Here is a 9,784-nt window from a genome sequence, read left to right on the forward strand (position 1 = left end):
TACATCATGGTGCATTTGCACAATATTAATGTTCCTAAACTACTGTAGTAGCTAGGCAGCTAGTATGCTTACTGTGCAGCAGGCAGTGGCCTATCAGGGCCTATAAATGCAGTCAGCTTCAGACACTTTTTCAGAGACGTTTATAATTTCTAATTGGTTAGTGTAAACGTGGTGTGAAACACCGTGAGGGGGGAAAAGTGGATTGGCCATTATTCAGTATTTATTATTTATCTTGGATGTACATACATAATAATTCAAAATTAAAGGTTTAGGCTCCAGGCCTTTGTTCATATCCATGTCCTGTAACTTCCCAGAACTCATCAAGTTTTTGTTTAAATGAAGATATAGTAGGTGCTGAGACTACGTTGGATGATAAGGAAATTGCACTCATTAACAACTCTCTGACTAAAGAAGTTTGCTCTCAATTGCTGTCTGGTTGGTTTTTTTTTTAAATTTCAAGTAATGGCCTCTTGTGTGGTGTACAGTACTTAGTGTAAAAAATTTAGATCAGTCAATATTGCAGTAGCCTTTCAATAGTTTATAAGTCTCAATGAGGTCTCCACATTTCCTTTGATAATGCAGAGAGTAGGTCTTAATCTGGATTCATATGGAAGTTTGGATAGTCTGGGGACAAGTTTGGTCGCTCTTCTCTGCACTCTCTCCAAGGTGTCAATGTCTCTGGCTAGGTATGGAATTGGAGGCTATTTGCTACTGTAGTTGAAGAATTTTCTTGATGGTCGTTTACAAAGAGTAGTGTTAAATGGAATCCAATCTCAGTGGTCTAAAGTACGTAACTAGTGGAGTCCCCCAAGGATCAGTACTATAGGACCACTGCTCTTTGTATTGTACATTAATGATCTTGCAGAAGTTATTCAGTGTGAGTTAGATGTGTTTGTAGATGATACCAAGGTATACTCAATAATCAAGAGTGTCTGTGATGCTATGGAACTACAAAGGGACCTAAGCAAGGAACAAGAATGGTCTACATTTTGGCTTCTCAACCTCAATTTGTGACCGAATTTTGGAAAATCACCCTATGGGCGTGCATGAAATAATTAGAATTTTCATATTTAGTGGGTTACTATTATGAGCAGAGCAGAGCAGAGTTATAAAAATATTTCTAGAATTTTCTAGTAATTTAAGGTATTGAGAATGGCTTACAATTATTAACAAGTAAATTTGCACTATATATATATATAAAGCTTGTTATTTGGTCACTAAACATTTTAAGTGTGAAATGCGCCCATATGGTTGATTTTCCAAAATTCGGTCACATTTGGAGAAGTCTAAAATTATGCATATTGGTAAAACTCTACATACAAGTTATACAATGGAAACATCTGCTTCTCCCAGGTCACAGGTAGAACTGAGTGAAGTCAACTTTGAGAAAGACCTCGCACGGTATATGGATTACCTGTTCATTGAAGTCTTCTTTACATTGTGATAAAGCTGCTGCAAGTGCAATAAGAGTACTAGGAATGCTTAAAAGGACTTTTGCAATGATTTCTAAAGAGTTGCTTATTTTTTTTGTGTAAGACCTATGTAAGACCCCACCTGGATTATTGTGTTCAACTTTGGTGTCCATAACCTTTTAACTTCTCAATATGGGGCACTGAATCAAAGGCCTTACTATAATCTAAATAAATCACATCAACACCATAACCTGAGTCACCTGCTGCAGTCCAAGCCTCAAAAGATTCTAGAAGGCTTGTAAAGCAGGATTGTTTTGGAACAAAACCATGTTGGTAATGCGAAACTATGCCATTATTCATCAAGTATTGCATCATTTTAGCTCTAATTATTGACTCCAATATCTTTACCAGTGGTGATGTCAAACTTATTGGTCTGTAATTACTGGCTTTACTCTTGGATCCTTTTTTGAAAATAATCATAATGTTTGCTTGTTTTCATTCCTCAGGGATCATTCCAATGTTAAGAGATTGAGAATTAGTCCAGTCTCTTATGTCAAATTTTAGGCAATATCGTGATTTACCGGACCAAAGCTCAAAACTTGGTACAGTCATTCCTTAGGATGTATAAAGTGATTTTAGAAGGGGTGCCGCCATGAACTCACCCTGCACCCTTTTGTACGACAACTATTTTCAACAGTCTGCGAAATTGAAACCCATCATATTTACTATGTTGAATAACTTATGTTTTTCTAAACACATCTCTATGTTTAATAATTCCTATTTGTGAGTGAGCACTCCATGACATCCCATTATAGTTTCATTGAAATTTCACGGCTCTCTATAAAGATACATGGCTTACACAAAAAATATTAAGTTTAGTAAAAGTTAAAACCACTAAAATTTAAATATAGCTGGTTTTGTTGATATTTCACAATATTACTTATTAATTTTCTATCAAAAACCATGTCTATATTTCCACTACTTTGGCCAATCACTGTACACAGAACATCTGATATTTTATCTCCTTGGGGGGCAAGCAAGGTCAGCCTTATAGAATTAATTAACAAGGTTTCAGAGAGCAATGATCGGAAAAATCTTTGGCTTTAATCTTTGCCAGCTTATCTGTTTATGCTGTCTATTAATTATGTACAGTTGCTGATCATAGTTAGCTATTGATAAGCTGAATGTGTACATACAGGTTTATTTATTAGCCAGTCTGTTATGTTTAAAGCACAGATTTCAAAACTCTACAGTGTAGAATGTGTAAGTTACTACTTGATGAAGAGTGTTGAATCTGAGTATTAAAATGCTTTTAATCCTGCAACTATGTGTACTGTAACAGCTAGAGACTATAAGAGCAAAAATTAATGATCATTAACAATATGAGACAATACCAACTGGAGATTACACAGCTCTGGAAGGATACTTAAGCAGAGAATCTGTGTAGGTTTTTAAAAATCTTTAACATTACAATGGACTCACCATTAGGTGATTTTGTCACCTCTTAGAATCTGAGTAATGGTTAGCTGTGTATAAGGGTTCTAAGGCTTACAAACACATCTTTTAATTGGTTAAAAACATGAACTTACAAAAAGGTTTGCATATGACAAAGATTTTTTTTGATACGGAGCCAGATGCAGGGACCTTTCCGCCATCCAAATACTATATCTATGCAAAGCATAAAACTTTAGCGCTTGGCGCGCGCAGCGCGCCAAGCGCTAAAGTTTTATGCTTTGCATAGATATAGTATTTGGAAGTTGGAATTAATGAATTCCAATTTGCAAAGTTTATATTTTTAAGTGCTTCCAGCTTTTAATGCGATGGTTACGGTGGTTGCTGTGGCTTATAGGTGATAATTGAAGCCATTGTATACAGACATTACTGTAAGATTTACTCTCTACGATATGGTTTCCTTGTGGCTATTGCTTTAAGGAAGCATGCTAAATGTATTATCTACATTATATATCTATATTATACAGGTAGCCCTTGCTAAAGATCGAACTACCCTAATAGAACAGTCGGTATATTCGTAAATGATCAGTCACTGAGTTTAATGATTTAACTATAACTTGCATGATCTAATTGCAGAAGTGGTCACTAAATGAGGTCTCAGTGTACTGCATAGTAGTGACTCCCTAAAGTAACACCCCACCACCCCCCTTCCAAATGGACATCCCCTTAAAACTACACCATAGAAGCATCTTACAAAATTTTTATCTACAAGCCTCTATATGATCACAACAAGGCTAGAATTTAAACAACACAGTATATGGTCACCGTATTCTGCCTGTGGGATATACCTTCCAGCCCTGCATATATATATTTATAATGCTGAATATTTAGCTTCGGTAACAAAGCCTTACTGTGTTCAATATTAAGATTGCCACTACATTATTTATGCACACGCAGTATGCCTCAGAACTTGTGAATCTTGTATCAACCAGCTAGGAGCAAGATGACCACATCTTTTGATAATCAATTAATGCTTACGCAGCACAATCACAAGTTGACCTCATCTCCTTGGCATTGGTGACTGGTAAGAATAAAGAGACACAGAGAAACCCCACTCCATGTAATGATGTACAGATCAGTTGTGTAAGGTCCACTTGAAATACACTGACAATCAGTCACCCTATTTACCCAATTGCAACAGTCAAGCATGCATAGTATCCTAATAGAACACTCACCATATAGCTATATAAAGAAAGTAAAGAAATTGAAGTAGTATTTTGGTAGTATGTAGGATACAAGTGATAAAAGTTTCTAGTAAAAGCAAGTGATATTCTTGGGACATTCCTTGGACCAAGACAAGTCCGTCACCTCATTTGAACACAGTAACTTATTCATTCCGAATTCTGGGATGAAGACCAGCTTGACTTCCATATCGTACAATGGAGACCAAGAACAATCCAACAGGTCATTCATTTTTTAACATATATTATTATATTAAAGTAGCTACATGTATAAGTTAGGGACTATGACTTTTTATAAACTATTCACGGATGTAATTATCACATTGTATGACCAACTGTTGGTATAATCCATGGACCATACGAACATCCTGAACATCCTTAAATCACTATAGGAGGCAAAATTGTATCTATGAATGTGGCAATGATAAGAGGACTTGAAGAGATAGCTGAATGGACAGTACAGAACCCCTGCCGAAGTGCTGATGATGACAAATACTTGCTAATCCAACTCTCTCTATTCTATTATTTTGTCTACAATAATTGAACTAGGCTCTGTATAAGTATGGGTCACGGCTACTTTTGAGATGATGAGATATGGATTCGAAGCCTGTTAGGCCTACTAAATTCTAATAAAGATGCAAAGATTAAATGCATTTCTATAATTATTCTTTTTTTATAACCTAATCCCCTGAGTAGTGGGCCCCAAGTGCACAGTGTTCTATTGTTATTTTTATAATACCAATCGTCCATTGTTTTCCCAGTTATTTTCGGTCTAAAAGTAGTTCAGTGTCCCAAGTACAGTTTAGGTTACGTTATGTAGCTAAGGATGTAGAATATTTTGCAGTCAGACCTTCAGTGCTGGCCAATGTAAAGTATACTAACAAACAAATTTTGTTTTCTGGAGGGAGTACACAGAAGGTAGAGCCTGTACGAAGTATTTACCCATAGCCCAGGCGCCTAAGTGAAAATCTTAGAGCTAAATCACTTTAAGTGAAAAGGGACAAATATCTCAGAAGGGGTGTAAAAAAACCAACCAAATCTCCACACCATGCATCCAGAGAATTAATTTGTCTGAAGTACTCTGTATCTTCTGCAATTAGATGCAATTGTAAGGTAATGACAGATGGTAAATCATTACCGTCCATTATATGCTTCCATATATATAGTACACCAGAATTAAAGGCAGACGCGTATAGTCCATAGAAACACACTGGGGTGTGTTGTTTAAGTATGAATGGAACCATGCATGCAGTTTGATAAGAAGCATTGATTCCTAAATAGTTCTAACAACAGGTGATAATTTAGAATGCCATTTAATGTTTACAAGAATGTAGATATCAGCACTTTTATGTAATTTTTTCCGGCCCACCATGTATATACAAACCGTGTTAAACTTTACAAGCTCCATGTAATAGTATGCACAATGTAACCAAACTACACTCAACATTTGCAATACTAGTTGTAGGAACTCTGTAATTAGAACATGAACAATGAAAATCATAGATGCACACACATTTGTAAACGTATTCATATTGTATGTACTTTCACATGATTCATTGATATGCTCTGTGTCGTTCTTACATGATGCTGCAAGCAGGGTAATGTCGTTCATACACTTGTAATCACAGAACTTAATAAAATGACATTGTTGTGATATTGGACCAGCAATCGTCTTTGAATTATGCATGTACACCTTGCAGTTGGATGTTGGCAGTTCATGATTCCCTCCTTAAAACCCCATATATGGCGGACGTCAAATTTATTAAATCACATGTACAGGGGGTCAATATTTATCTAAAGTTTTTAAAGGTGTGAATAACGTCAATATCACTGTTGTATTGTACATATGTATGTATTAATCACACAGCCCTGCATAACCATATTCATGTCATTATAAAGCACACGTACAGTTTCAATTAAGATCACTCCTGCAGGCATTACTATTAAGGCTGTGGGTTGTCACCATCACAATTATAGTATTTCACTATACGTTATGTTCACTATACGTTATGTTCACTATACGTTATGTTCACTATACGTTATATACATACGTTAGTTTGGTACTCCACATATACGTATACTCCATTAAGGTAAATACAGGTATATACTCTCTAATACAACATTCTTACAGATGATACCACTTTTAATACAATTATCACTAGATGTTAATTTCTGTGACATTCGTTCGGTAACAATCAGTATGTGCATGTGTGTGTGTGTGTGTGAGTGTGTCTTAATACGTCCTTGTGGTCGCAGTTTGTGGAGGAAGAGTAGACATCACAACTTTTGTGGAGCTACCAATTTGTCACTGCTTCAGGAGGAATCATAGAACTCTGCTATAGCAGTGCACTGTACAGCGGGCAGCTACCAAGTACCAAGTGTCTTAATACGTCCTTGTAACTGCAGACTGCATGCAGTGAGGAATTGCATGGAGGCTTGTTGATCAGATTATGAATCACATCACTCGTGTCACCCTAGCTGAATTAATTCCCACACTTTACTGGCAAATCCATTAGCTGCATGTGTTATTGAGTATGATCATTACCCTGCATGTGTTATTGAGTATCATCATTACCCTCTGCATTCCACTTTATGTATGTTATGTTGGTGTGGTTTGTGGTCAAGCTGTTAAAACCCCAAACTTTCCAAAAAAAAAAATTTTATATTGAAGAAGAGATAAGATGAAACTGATAATGTTGTACAGAATCATCCATATACTTGCATATAGTCAGCACAATTTACCATTAAACCATAATAACATCTCTCGACGCCATTCATGCAGATTCATTTAGCCAGCTACCAGGCTATAGACTGATACAAATATTAATATTGATTCTCTCTTTCAACCATTCTTATGTGGAATAGCCAGTTACCAAATCAAGCGGCAATACTGTATCATAAACATCCCTCCCATTTATAAGAACAGTTTAAGCGATAATTAAATTAAATTTGTACTTTTATGCTCAATTCTAAGTCTTGTACAGTAACTTCTCATTATATAAATGAAATTATACACCATAATGTTGTATAGTTGGGAACCCAGAAGTAATAGGATTTATTGTGGAAACTTTGTTATGCTCTTCACCAACATTATTTTGAGGTTTAATCCCTACAACAGAATATTGGTATATCACTTCAAGTGTTTTTTTTATGCAAAAAAAAAACTGATAACTAGCCTACTATACAGAGATGGAACCATTTATGCAAGCATCAAACATGCAAAATACAAGTGTCAATAACCATAACATGATATATCTTAGCAACAGATAAATAGAAATGAAGTAAATAAAGTTAACAATAAAATACAATTGCATGTAAAACTCTCTCACAGCTGTGCTGTTAGTTGCATGCTTATATTAATAAAACATAGCAGTCCATCATGGAACATTGTATTGTCACCATTTACAAGTGAATGAAAAATATTGCCAAAGCTTGGCCATTGCTCAGCAAATCGTTCCTTTCTAATGGTTATTAACTCTTGTCTTCCTCTTAAAGGGTCTTGTCCAAACTCATTGAATATAGTTATATGTCCTCCGTTTTCTTCGTACATTCTAACAGCTTCATCTGCTGCTGGAACCAGAGTGTTATCAATTTGCTTGGTCTGATTATTTCGTGCCATCATCACATTCAGGATGCCTTTGTTTGTACCTAAAGTAACGGTGATAAAAATTTCATAAAGTAGCTAGCTATCTATAGTGAAATATACCTGATATGCGATGCTCGTTCCAGGCTGTCACAAACATTGTAGTCCCAACTTGGCTGACGTGTAAAGTGTACCAGGAGACGCAATGTTTAATGTGATCGTCTTCCAGGTTGAAATCGCCATTTTCTTGCATTTCTATTAGAGCGGCCTTTATGGGGTAGTTGACCCTTCCGTTGACCTCTACCCATATCCTTTCGATCACATGATTCTATTACAAGACACCAAAGCAAATCAGTATGAACATCACATGAAATGAAACAACAGTTATTGTATGTGTGTCCCACTCTTATATCATTGTTTTAGAATGTCATCTAGTCAGCATTAATATATTGTTTTTTTTTTTAATTTGGGGGTTTACCCTGCTTATCCAACTACAATAGCTGCTGCTAAACATCAGTAGTCCACTATAGGTTATTCTTGTTACATCATGATAATGTGACAAATACAATCTCACTTGAGTAGAGGATGTCTGCAGGTGAGGTGGTCCAGAAGGGTTTCGTCTATATCCTGCCAGGTGTTCTTGGATGTACAACATAAGATACCACTCCCTTCCATGGTCAACCCTGATCTGATCCCACATACCATACTGGCATATGGTTTGCCTAAACAATTCAAATGCTAATAATTAAAAGAAATGTGATTCTAACAATACTTCATAGAATTTTAATAATCACTGTTAACGTTATGGATGAATGTGTGGGTAGTAATGCGGTGCTAGTGTAGTTGCTACAAGTAATGAAGTACCTGTACACTGTATCATAAATCACACTGTTGCTTTTAATAGGCATAGTGCTAAATGCCACAATTTTCCGGCTAAAGCCATCCACTGCACATATGTGGGTCACACCAAACATAACATTTTTTTTCATTTTGGTCGATGTGTAGTTTGTGACCAAAATAATCTGCCCTGTATGTTGTAGGATTTGTCATCCTGGCAGTGGAGTTTGTACGGGCACGGCAGTACACAGGTGAGACATATCTCAATGATTCGCCAACTCTCTTTTCTCCTGTTCTGATTCCCCTTGATGCCAATACCCCTGTAAATGTTCTGCGTCCATACACAGGACCCACCTATATGTATATAACACATAGTATGGTTTTAAATAAATGGTTATATCATGTTGTACCTCACTGACAGCAGCGGCTACGACCTCATCTAACTCAGGTTTTGTCAGCCGGCTTGTTTTGTGAATGTTCCTTTCACGGCAGAACCTATATATAGGATGAACCAATCTAAGGACTATATTACTTTTGTATGCTGATTATTCATAAACATATATGCAAACCCTATATATAGCTACAGTGTACATTGAATGAAGCCTACATTTGGGTCTCTAAAATTTTGCCATGCATTATATAGCAATGTAGCTATACTATTAAATAAACTGGTAGTGAATTACTACACATATATGATTCTCAGTCTTAAATTACTTAGCCAGTAATAATTGGAATCAGTGCATGTATTAGTTAGACTATTCATGATCATAATAATGGTGATCGTCTGGTCTGGTATACAATATAGTACCTAATGTTTGCGCTTCAATGTGGGGCTAGACTGGTGATATTCACTGTAGAGCATGCATGCATGTATACATACAAGCTACACAAACACATGTGGACAAGTAGGTAAAAAAAATTACTAGCTACTTACGCGGTAATCTAGCTTGTTAGCCCGTCTCAATCAAACATGATGCAATTAATTATTGCTGAAAACTGAATGCACGGACCCTTTATATAGCTAGTTATATTATCTATAGTTATATACCCATAGCTATTACCTACGTATGCAGCACTAGTGAGCTCTTTTTGCAACTGTAAGTAACTATATATATAATACAGTTCTGACTCTGCAACGGGCTTGCAGCTGTTTGTAGCTATATACAGTAGGTTCATGTACCAAGCTACTTAGCTAGCTATATGTATACAAACCTCTCCAATGAGCGAACACTCAGTCCTTTCCTGCTAGGATATTTGTA

The 9,784-nt window shown here is 36.2% G+C and overlaps 1 long non-coding RNA gene and 1 pseudogene across 1 annotated transcript in view; one reads left to right on the forward strand and one right to left on the reverse strand.

The window, feature by feature from the left end:
• The window catches only part of LOC136265259 (uncharacterized), a 162,033-nt gene that overhangs the window by 49,568 nt on the left and 102,681 nt on the right, over positions 1-9,784 (forward strand). The window lies entirely within an intron of this gene.
• LOC136263606 (uncharacterized) overlaps positions 7,431-9,784 on the reverse strand; it is a 2,453-nt pseudogene continuing 99 nt past the window's right edge.

Source organism: Dysidea avara, chromosome 8 (genome assembly GCF_963678975.1).
Source record: "Dysidea avara chromosome 8, odDysAvar1.4, whole genome shotgun sequence".
Taxonomy (NCBI): Eukaryota; Metazoa; Porifera; class Demospongiae; order Dictyoceratida; family Dysideidae; genus Dysidea; species Dysidea avara.